Here is a 13465-nt window from a genome sequence, read left to right as displayed (position 1 = left end):
TTCATCAAACATTTATGAAAATAGGTTTTATTGATCATAGATATTCTCTATTAATATAATATATTGGATGATACTACTAAAGGACAATATCTCTTAAAATTTTAAGATAGTGCATTTTAATAATAATAATAATAAATAGTTTCGTAAGTAATTGTATATCGAAACCATACTTGGTTAAATTTTTTAGTAAAAAATTCACTTTTTTTGTATTATATTGTTGAATGAAATATTATAAACAATATTAATTTTAAACAAAGATTTTACTTCATTTCAAATTTAATATAAAAAATATAAAAAAATATAAATATAAAATAACATGTTGATATTATTGTGTTCAAAAGATTTTATACTTAAGTTGATACTCAAGATTAAATTATAAATTTAAAAAATGATCTTTATTAATCAGTCCTGAATGATCATAAATATAGTAAACATACTGATTATCATAATCATAGTGATCAGTATAAAAATACTGATTATCAAGACATGATAATACAAACTAATCATTTTGCCAGAAAAAACTAGTTGCTATGCTAATGAAATTATTATATCATGTGTTGTTATTATGTAATAATATATTATATTATACTAGCATTATATTATATTATTTATGTTAAAAATAAAATGTTTATTGAGTATGTTCTGTAAGTCCAAAATAATAGCAAATATATAAATATTTTTACAATAATAATATTAATAAAAAATATAGTTAAATAATATAATTCTCGTCTGGGACATTTTTTACCTAAAATTTTTCACATTTTGTTTTTTTGATTTACAAAATTTAAAAAAAACTCAGATAGATAAAATTTTAATCTAGGGAATATATAATTATTTATTCAATAACATACAATATTCAATAATATGAATTACAAATTTAACAATATAAAATTTTGATATTTTTCATCTTCACATATAGGATTAATATATTTATAAGTTATAAGTTTGAAGGCTCTATTTAATAAATAAACATAAGAATATTGAATGAAATTTATTTATTAAGCTTTACTAATTTGTTTTAGATGAAACAAGATACAAATGGAATAAAACCATTTTGCTTCTGCCAGCACAGATTTATTTTTTTTTTTGCTTCACTTCATCTAACTTCATAAACTTAAATTGATTATTTTTTAGTGAATAAATCTCAATCAATATTTTTGAATATTAATTTTTGTTTTTATTTTTATTATCAAAATCAAAAAATGATCTATATTAACACGTTATAATATAACACATATATTACATATAATATAATATAACATTATAATATAATCTATATATATAACACAAATTTTTTTACTTTTCTAATATTTTTATATTTCTCATACTTTTCTTCTTTTTACATTATAATGTTTGAGAAAAATTATTACAAGATGTGAATAAATGGACAATACCTTAAAATCATTTGGAATGAAGAAAAATTATAAAAAAATCTTCTCCTTAATTGCACAAAAATTATTTATGTTCAATATAATAATGATAAATATTATTTTAAATATATGTTATGTTAAATATTGTTACTATATTACAATTATTGTTAGTATATTAATAATTATAAACGAGAATTTCAATTTTTAAATATTTTTTATATATATCAATAACGTTTGGAAATTTTTATCTTTATACCTTTATACCTTTTTATCTTATACTATATTTATAAGGTAAATTATTTAAAGAAATGTTTATGAACTTAAAATTGTTCAATGGAAAGATATGTAATATATATCTAATATATATATATATAATATTGATGATAAAGATATTTCTGGAATTAAAGATAAATTTTTTTCAAAATATATATTAATGTATTTTTCAATTTCTTATAACTTATATTAATATAAGACAATAAGATAATATATTAAATATAAGATAATATTAATAATAATTAATATTAGATTAATTATATGTATTAAATAACTTAATTAATTATACATATATAACAATTAAATTTAAAAAGTTAATTTTCAAACAATTTTAATTTCATTATTTTTCTAAATTTGCTTGTAATTGTAAACTTATTTATTTTTAACTTATTAATTTTTTCAAAAATGGAACAAAGATTGAAAAATTTTTATATATTTCATAATATGATATAAATATAAAAAAACAAAAAATAAATATAAAAAAACAAAAAAAAATATAAAAAAACATTTTTTTAAATAAAAAAAATGTTCTCCTAAATTTTTATTTTAGACTGCAATCAATTTTTCAATATTTAATATTTAATATTTAGTCATTTTCTTTTATTTTTGATCGTTTATGATGAAAAAATCAAAATTAGTTAACCGAAAGGAAATAAATACCAATAATTAAATTATTTAAAATTATATCATTTTTGTTTTAAAAAATTGTACATATTTTTTTTAATTTCTCTGTAACATGATTAATTTCTAGCTTCTTCTGATCATAAATTTTCTTACCAGAAATAAGATTAGATTTTCAATAGTATCGATAAGAATATAATGCTATGATAATGAATGAATTTATAAATTCTTTAAATTATTTTGTTGCATCAATAAAAGCATCTCTAAAAAAAATAATTTTTTTATCAATTTTTTGTTAATATTATTAATGAGATCAAATAGTTTTACAATAATTATTGATTTAATTTGAAATGTATTTACAATCTTATGAGAAAAAGAATTAATCTGAAAAATTAAATATTAAAGATTATCATAATTTTTTTACTTTTTTAAATCATGACAATAATAATTATTGAAGTGTTATTTTATGAATTATCATTAAACTATTAAGTCTAATTAAATTTTAAATTAAATTTTTTCTTATAATAAAATGCTTTTTTAATATTTTTTAGTAGATTTTGTTTTTAATTTTACTAATATCATGTTTTTGTAATATTAGCTTTTAAAATGTCTGATATTTAGTTTTTCTAAACCAATCTACTTTGTTATAAGACTGGAATCACATTCATATTAAATTATTTAAATAATTATTGTCATTTATAACATTAATAAAAAAAATGAAAATATTCTTTCTTTAGCAGGATGTTTCCATTCATGCATCATCTTCAATATAAAGTAGTTAAACTCTTTAAAGAGTTTAGAACTTTTGACATCTAAATTATATTATATTTTTATGTCAATAACAATAACTGATATGAATTGTGCTTATAATTGAATGAATATATGCTGTATTATATTTTGCGAATTCTGTTTTATATTTCGTGATTAAAAAAATGAACAGAAATAGAATTCCAATATGTATAAATATTGATTTTAAATCTTGATAAGAGTGAAAATTTTTAATAGTTATCAGATCTAGTTTGATTATCAATATCAATATTATCAATAAGATATCCAAAATATATGACATAGCTTTCTTTATTGAGTTGAAAATGATTCATAAAAATTAATTTCTAAAAATTACTCGATCAGCTAACTAAAATTATCTATTCGGAATTCTGATGAATAAAAATTTTAGAAAATGGATTTTCGCAAAAATAGCGATATTATATATCAACATATCTTGGCAATACTTATGATATAATTTAAAACAAATAATTTAAAAGGTTTTAACACTTTTTATTCGAAATTAAATGAATATGAAATCACGTCTCAATGAATCAATGTGCCATTTTCTGAGTAACAGTAACAATAAATATTTTAATCAAGGAAATAACAGTAAATATTTTAATTAGAGAACGATATTGGTAAAAATATTTTAGCTAAAAAAAGTATGTATATATTTCTAATGATTCTAATGATAAATTATTAATATTTTTTTTAATTTTACATATTGAAAAATTAGATAAAATTTTAAGATGATAAATTTTTATTATTAGTTGAAATGTTCATTCAAATCGAAAATCAACAATGATTTATACTTATAGTCGCTAATAATTATAAAAAAAGCTTTGAAATAAAATCTCTGAATTAAACTTAATTGAAATAAAATTTTAATGCAATCAATTTTATTATGTTATTATAATGTAGAATTTATTAATATTCAGATTAAAAAAAATATGAGCAAATAAGGCATAAGTGGAACAAGAGCGAGAAGTTAACTTGGATTAAATTACTAGTACTTATAGTCATTTGCTCAATCAAAAAAAGGAAAATTTATTGAATATAAGGACGAAAAGTACAATTACGAATTGAGTTTGTTGACTGGGCAGTGAAAACAATAAATAAAAATGTACGGGTTTAACTGAATGAATATATTTGATTATAATTGCGCGTATCTGTTTACAAAACATTTGAAGTATGCGTATAAACATTTGAAGAAAAACAAATAGGTACCAACTATGAAGTAGTGCTATAAAGTATTGCTGGCAACATTGAATAATAAAACCACAAATAAAATTTTAATGAATTTAAATTTTATAACATTGCCATTAAAAGTGGACTGTTTAGTGTGTGTATATTTATTAATTGAGTGTCATAGTTCTATGTGCCTATCATGTCTTCGATACTCTTAATATTCAATTGATTTTTTTGTATCTCAAATACTGTTCTCAGATTTTATGAAAAAATCTGCCTGCTGATCCTCCGATACTATATATTGCAAAAGAAATTCTTTCTCATTGAATTTGTCTCGTATAAACTGATAGCGCACGTCAATGTGCTTATTTCTTCAATGAAATTCTGGGTTTTTAATAAACTTGATCGCATTCAAGTTAGCGCTCAAGTCCATGTAAAGATTGTAAGATTGTAAGATTCTTGAACATAGCTAGATTGATCATTGATCAGACTCTTCATCCATATGATCTCTTTCATAATTTGATTAGCTGCTATGTATTCGGCTTCAATAATCGATAGAGCTACTGTTCGTTGTCGTATTGACTCCTAAGCAATTGCAGATTTAGAATAAAAAACTAGTAATGGATTTTCTAGTTTCGATAGCTTCAGCATAATTTGCATCACTGAATGCTTTAATATGACTATTCTGTTTAATTGAAAAATGAATATCATATTTTGTTGTTTTTTTTAGATACTTAAAAATTCTCTTTATTGCATTCAAAATATTAACTGGCTTTGTTTATTACAAATGTAATGTCTGGTCTAGTGCCCACTGACAAGTACATTAAACTTCTTACCGCTTATCGATAAGAGAACTCTGATTTTTTCTTGCATTTACTTTTATGCACCTCCACGCACAGTTGATGGTTTTAATCTGCTGAGATTACGTTAGCATTTTCCATCCGAAATCATGGCAAAATTTTCTCGTAAGCTTCCTGATGCAAAAATATGGATCCATCTGCTAGTCGTTTAATTTATAATCCCAGATATGTATTTATCTCTATGTATTGGATATTACTTCAAATTCCTTACAGAGTTCAGATAACAATTATTTTATAAATGATTGGTTCGTTGCATTAATTAGTCGATCATCGATATGGATTAGAGTCAATTGGTTTCAATCATTTCCATTTGTAAATACGCAATAGTCTGCACTATTAGACGTGAGACCATGTTTTTTCAATACGCTGTGAAATGATGATTACAACATCTTGATGCTTGTTTTAGACTACGATGACGTCGTCGAGTTCTCTGTGAAAAAAAAGCCGTTTTCATGTCAAATTGCTGTAAGTACATTTTATTCGAGGTTATAATAAATAGGATAGTTTTTAATGAATCGAATTTAACTACAAAATTAAACATTTGATGATAAATCAATTCCAACAGTTTGTTTGAAACCTCTTGATTGAAAGCAACGAGTCTTGCTTTGAATCGTTAAATGCTTCCATCGTTATTCATTTTCAGTTTGTAAGTTCATTGATTATCTTGACTTGATGATCTGATGGCGGATTTGTCCATGTTTGAGTTTTTTTCAAGGAATCATTTTCATCATTCATGGTTTCTTTCCATTTGATTACGTTATTACATGTGATCCCTTCATCATAGCCTTTCGGTTCATGTTGTTCCGATTACAATGTTTCCGTACGTGAGTCTGGGCAGCGTATTTTATTTCTGTCTCTTGTTCGTATTGATTTTTGTTTTCTGGATTGTTTGATTCTTCATCTGAATTTATTTTCTCGTTATTTTCTAATTGAATAACAGTTTTCGATTCATTTATTTTGGTTGTGTCGTCTTTCTGATGTTCAAAGATTATGATATTGAATCTGATTCCTATTTTTCATTTGAATTAAATTCGTAGTGCTGATCTGTGAATCTTACGTCCCTACGAATTTTAACTTGTCCTCTTTCAGGAAGCCAGAATCCTTTTGTGTTTTCATCATATCCGACGAAAATGCTTTTTTTTGGCTTTGACGTCCCATTTTTGTCTCTTTTTTTAAGAGATATGGAAGTATACTTTTTCTCCGAAGGTTTTGAGATTCAAGATATTTGGTCTCTTCTTGAGCCACAGTGTTCAAGAAGCCAGAGTGTTATTCCTTTTTCCCGGTAGTTCCAGTTCTAAAGTATAAATGTGCAATTTTGATTGGTAATTTTTCTGCATGCAACGATGTTCTCGCTAAGTCAACTATGGTTCTATTTTCCTGTTCGACGGAACCATTTTGTTCCAGAGTAAATGGTATCGTTCTCTAATGCGTAATGCCATGTCGACGTATTAGTTTCTCAATTTCTTTATTGAGAAATTCAAGGCCGTTATTCGATCTAAAGATGATGATTCCTTTTTCTAAATGCTTTTCTATTATCTAAATGTAGTCTTCTTAAAAAAATTCTCTAAATATTGTGATGTCTCTGATTTATATTTGATAAATATATGACAAATATATATATTTGATAATATAGACTTCTCCAGTGACTATAGTCTTATATATCTTTCACCATTAAGAAATATCGAGCTCCTCCAAGCGAATTTTCTTGCATTGGACCTGAAATTGGACCTGCATTGGATCTGCATGGATGTGTTTTCCAATGCGCTCAGATTTTGTATCGCTTTTTGAGAATGGTAGTCTGTATATTTTCTCTATGATGCAATCTTCGCCAAACTTTTGATCCTTAAAAAAGATATTCATTGCAACAATATTTCCATTCTTATTCTCTTCAAGAACTGCACCCGCCGAAAAAGTTGAAACTTCTGGTACGTGAAAAACATTACTGAGATACTTTCGCACCCACTCTTTTCCATTGAAAACAAGAATGTCGATATCTCCTGATCCAATTGCTTGAATATATTTTCCATCGCCTATCTTAATATTCTCTACTGTATCGAATTTTTATATGACGAGAACCACTCGCGACGATTTGACATGTGTTCATTTGCACCCCAATCCATGCATCACTGGATGTTTTTAAATTATATTCTACAGACACGGCTCCAATAAGTGCCTCTCCTTTCCTTCCTGTGTACTTTTCGTTTGCTGCTTTTCGGTTTCTGCATTCCTTGATCCAATGTCCTGTGGCAATAATGACACACGCCAGGTCTAACGTTGCCTTTTTTGAAATTTTTTTTATATTGATGCTTATTGGCAGTAAAAGCAATCTTTCTTCGGTTGCTATTCTTGTTTCCTCAATGGTGAGTCTTGAAATAAGATTTGTGAGAGTCCTTTCGTTGGATTGAGTTGATTCTCACACACAATAAAGTATTTGAATGACGAAGATAATAAGTATTTTAGTAATAATCATTTGATTTGGAATTTTTTTACCCAGAGTTTGTAGCTGATGTGCAAGATTCTCGATCTTTACAATGTAAGTAGCGACATCATCGCCCAGTTCCTTCTGATAACTGTATCATTGTTGTAACAGCATTATCAGATTTTTGTTCATAAATAGATTCCAGGTTTTTCCGCATATGCTTAACCGATTCACAGTTGATGATAATATGCGAAAATAGTTTTTCATCCATTGATGTAGCGATTATGCATTGAGCTGTACTACAGAGATTTATTTAGCGTGTGCTCGATTTGCCGCATTATCTCCTGGTACAGGAAGAATTCATTCATCTATAACTATTTTCCATGCACTGCAGGACTTCAAAATGCTCTTGAAATTTCCATGAAATCCAATTTTCTAATCCTTTTAGCTTATTAATACGATTAATAGGATTATATTTCACGTTTGCTCAAGACTAAATAATTAAACCATGTGACTAAATAAGTAAACCATTTTCAATTTAACGTATAATATATTGCATTTTATATTAGATTAAAATTCTAGTAATATTGATAGACTAGTGTATCTAAAAGAATATAAAATCATTGTTTCGTTGAGAAGTTCTGTTATAAATGCGATACTATATATGATAGATCCCACTAACATTTTTAATTCTATTATCTCACTGTTTCATTCTATCTAATATATATATTAAAAAAACTTATAATTAATTAGTAATAAATTAATTAATGAATCTTATCAAATATATATGTATAAGAATTTTTTCAATATTTTGATTATATTGTAATTCACCAATGAAAGTTCTAAATTTGTATAAATATTCTATATTTAGATTTTTCTATTCTAAAAAGATGTCATTTATATTCGATTACTTTTAAAATATTACATACTTATATAATACTTGTAAAATATTTCATACTTTTTGTATTTATATGTTAATAATATATTCTAATTTACAATGTATTATATAAGAATAATTGTCTATTTAAATTTAGAAGATCAAAATAAATTATTTCTATTTTGATCTTATTTAGAATATTTCATTTTTTATTTTGTTCGAATGTTTTTCTTTTTATTTTATTTAGAAAATACTATATGAAATTAGAAGAAGTATATTTTCAAATTTTTTTCAAAGACAGGGCTTGTGAAGCGATTGGGTAACTTGGCCTGTATTTTCAACAGTTCGAATACTGTCAATAGCTTGAGAATAATTTATGAGCGGACATAGTTTTCTAGATCTCCAATTTAAATAAAGATATCGCAGCAACGGCTATTTCACAAGCCACATTTGCATATCAAGTGAAGGATCACTGTGGGAAAGTCCCGATCCCATGTGCTGCGATGGGATTTCGCGAGGGTTCATCCTTCGAGACTGCTCTCCACCACGACTATTAGTTCCTTCTCTAGGTGCATTTTTCTTGAAAACAAGGAATGAAAGAAAAATCAAGGCTTGCGACAGCTTTGTAATAGAATTGATATAGAAACTAGAGCAGATAGAATTTGACAATGATACAATGCAAATCATAAAAATTAGAGTCATCACAGTTAACTGCAAAGAGTCAAAGTAGCACCATTCGTTCATTCGGAACTTAATATAAACGAATATAGAATTATCCTACGGTAATAGATCCTTCGAGCAATAACATCATTTTATGCACCCTATTTGTGCAATATTCAAAGTTGTTCACTATTTTCGACTTAAGAAACTTTAAGATTTTTTTTCATAAAAAACATAAATATAAAATATAATACATATATAATACATATAATAATATAATAATCTCCACTTAAAGTTTAAAAAATAAAAAAATAAAAATTAATAACAACAATAATTTCAACAACAATTTTCATTACAACTTCTTCTTTATCCTTTAAAATTTACTGTTGGCGGTTATATTCTTAATAATAGATTTTCAACATTGGTGAGTTAAATAAACGAATAATTTGACTATTCATTTATTTAACTTACAAATTTATTCTTCTTTTTCAGTTTTTTAGTAGTCTAATGACTTATTTGGTTGCATCAGTACCAATAAGTTCGTCGCCAAGTTTCATGAAGCTTAAACAAAACCTCTGAAGATTAATGGTTAATGGTTTGTTACTATTAAAATTATGGTTTGTTATTTCTTAAATTTCATAGCATATTATTGTAATTTGTGAATAAGAAAGTAATAAAAGAATTGTTAGAGAAAAAAAATCGATTCGAAATTTGTTCTTTGTATAGTATATCAAAGAAGACTTTTAAAATTCAAAAACTCGAAACAAGCACAAAAGTTGATATATAAAAATGTTTATTAAGACTTACTTATTAAATTATGAATTTAAGTTCCTGTTAGATTTTTTTTGTTTATATCTGCATTATTCATATTATTTCATATAATGAAAATTTAAAGAATTGTGCATTAACATTGATATTGTTGTAAATGAATATTTTATTATGAGCGATAACATTAAAAAAAATCAACAATTAAATTATTTATGATTCATGACCTCAAAATATGAAATAGAAAATATGAAAGAAAATCACATTGAATTCGTTCTTAACACGAAAAATTGAGAATTATATAAAATTATATAAAATATAATCGCAAAAATATTTATAAAATTATAAAATTATATTTTTATAAAATTATATAAAATATAATCGCACAAATGATATTATAATATAAATGATAATATTCTAAATATCTATAAATATAAATAATACGATAATAATATAAGTATCTTATATAACTACACAATTTGCCATTTATAGAATCATTAATAAATCTGGCTAATTGACGATTCACTGGACAAACTATGGTTTCTACTTATCTTCACTTTAGTTTAGTCGTAGATAATGGTTTTTCCACATCTTTAAAGCAAGTCTGAGCGATTTCTCGCTATCGAATTCCTATCAGTTCTCACATAATAATCCAATAATAATTCAGTAACTATTTCATATGCCTAAAAAAAGATACCAAAATACTTTTAGGTTTATACAAATATAGATATACAAATATTATAAGATTTATAAAAAGTTTATTCGGAAAAATTTCTCATAGAAATCGTTTTTGTTATTATTGTAGATTTTTATTAAATCTAAACAAAGGATAATGTTATCTAAGAAGTCTGTTGTTTTTGAGAGTTTAGTCGATACTTGTAGTTATATATTCCTGATACTTCGATCTGGCTGAACCGATCTTACAGTGACATATTCCAGACACGATTAACTCCCCGATAAAAAATAAAATAATATTATTCTAATTCGAGGAAATTTATAAAAGAGATGCTGATTCCTGCTATTTTGAGATCTTCGTTAAGGATCATCACCCAAACGAGGAATTTTTCTTGGTATGTCGCGAGCCGGGCACTTACTGCAACATTATTGGTTACTAGCGTGTCTCGCCACAAAATTATGACCAATTGAATTAAGAAAAAATTTTTTGAGGGCACGAGCTTTCTGGTAACGAGAGTTTCATGGTGATCACGTTGTACTTTGACCGGATGCAATTAGATAGTTAATAAATATATCATGCTTTGACTTGTCGGACATGATTACCTATCATGACATTGTGAGAGACCTTGTTCTCTAATAAACATGTGTTTCATATATATATATATATATATATATATGATATATATATATATATATATCCATTTCATATATAACCATTTATATAGTCTACTCATTTTTAAGAAATACTTTTTTACATTTGTCGAAGAACATTCTACAAAAATCTGGATATTAGCTTACATTTATTGAACTATTACAATAACACTATTATGAGCGCGAACAAAATATATAGACATTTAATTTAAACATATTTATAATTCTCTTCATATTAAATAATACATTATATTACAATACATAGTGTAAAAACCTGTAATTGTTAAGATAATTAAACTGCCAGCTATAAAAATTATACAATAAAAAAATAACAAAAATTATTTTTCGTATTAAAAAATATAATAATTATATAAAATTCAAATTATAAAATTGTTAAAGTTTAAATTGAATAATTTTGAATATTACATAAATATGATAATTGAATTGATGATATGTTATCGTGGGATTATATAATGGTTTATGTTATGAGTGAGTGATGGTTTATTCTAACTATTTGCGATTGATTGACAATTATGATTCTAATTGTTCGCACAATAATAGTAATTGTGATGGTGAACGTAAGCTAATAACTAGGTGTTTACAATGTTCTTCGACAGTTGTAACAAGGTATATTTTTAAAAATGAGTAGACTATTAATATGGTTATACATGCGATGCGCGTATCTATAAGAGAGCAAGATCTCTCACAATATCACAATGTTCAGAATACGATGCGTAATTACAAAAAACTATCTAATTGACGAATCTAGTGATCAGATTACGATGCATTCATCATGAGACTTTTTTATCAGTAACGATAGTTGTGTCCGATGATCAGATATGTTCACAAATTAATTATCCTATTCGGTCGTTAGAATACAACAGTGTTCACATAAAATTTTCTTTATCAATCTTCTGAAAGCTGTTTTCAAAAAATTCCTTTCTAATTTAATTGAGAATGATCTCAGTTTTTCAGTGGCAAAATAATCAATAATATTGCGATCAATGTCTGACTCGTGATATTCCCAAGTTAGAGGAAAATTCCTCGAATGACGTTGAACTGTTGAATCAAGAGTATGTTATGTCTGAACATGTTATCCTTGGATGGACTATTGAGTATGTCTGATGTATATTATTCTTGGAATCGGGTTCCACTCAAGCCAAGTTCAAATATGTCAAAAATATATAATTATAAATGTCAACTGAACTCTTAAAAACAACAGTTTTTTCTGATAATACCATGCTTTTTTAGAGATTCAATACAAATATGTGAGCGATAACAAAAAAGGATTTCAAGAAGGAATTTCTTCAAACAAGATGTTTATAAATCTCGAGAGCAATAAATGCTCACAAACATTAATTGTATTCTAATATATTGTTACTGAATTTTCTATCCGATTTATTTTAAGTGATTATTTATTCTAAGTGATCTAAAAGACAGTTTAAAAGACAGATTTTCGTTTTTCTTCTAATTATTAGTTTTCGTGAAAAGTTAAAATGGGATTAAAATGAGAAGAATCAATAGTCGCGAGGAGGACAGTTTTGAAAGTTCTCGCTGGATGGGAGACAAGACTTGCGCATTCACAGTGGTGCATCACAAGACATTAGGAGCATAAATGTGAAGTGGCAATTGTTGCTATATATCTCTATTTAAATTGTGAATTTGGAAAATGTACCCGCTCGTAAATTACTTTTAGACTGTTGAAAATATTCCAGTTATTGAAAGTAAAATCCAGATTATTTGATCATTTTACAAATCTTAGGTTTGTTCTTAGAAAAATGCAAAAAATATATCTTTTGCATTATACGAAAAAAAAAATAAAAACTCGAATACAAATAATTCAGAAAAAAATATCATTCCTTGATAGAAATCATGATAACCTAAGATAACTTAAAGATAACCTATAGAAATAAAAACTTTATTAATAACATTGGCTAAAAAATCTAATATATTCATGAACTTATATATACTATATTTATATTTACATTTCATAGCAAACCAAATCAATTAAAAAAGTATTCAGAAGCAAATAAAAATTGTAAAATATTTCTAAAAGTTCGAGAAAATAGAAAGAGCGATATTAAATTTCAAAAATATAATTTTGCTATACATGTTAATTGATATGTAGATTAATAAATAAATAAAAAATGTGCGATCTTATCTTAATAATAGGAGGATTATCTTTAATTATTGTAAATGAGAAAAAGATTGTAACAATATAGAAATAGATAAAGCTATTCATTTTATAATTTGCAATTTAGAAGGAACATAGAAAAAATTCTTATTTGCACTCGGAATAATTGTTGTATTGTTGTAATAAGTGTTGTATTGGTTTTGC

The sequence above is a fragment of the Apis cerana genome, unplaced genomic scaffold (assembly GCF_029169275.1).
Source record: "Apis cerana isolate GH-2021 unplaced genomic scaffold, AcerK_1.0 Chr0_AcerK, whole genome shotgun sequence".
Lineage (NCBI taxonomy): Eukaryota > Metazoa > Arthropoda > Insecta > Hymenoptera > Apidae > Apis > Apis cerana.
This window is presented reverse-complemented; position numbering follows the sequence as displayed.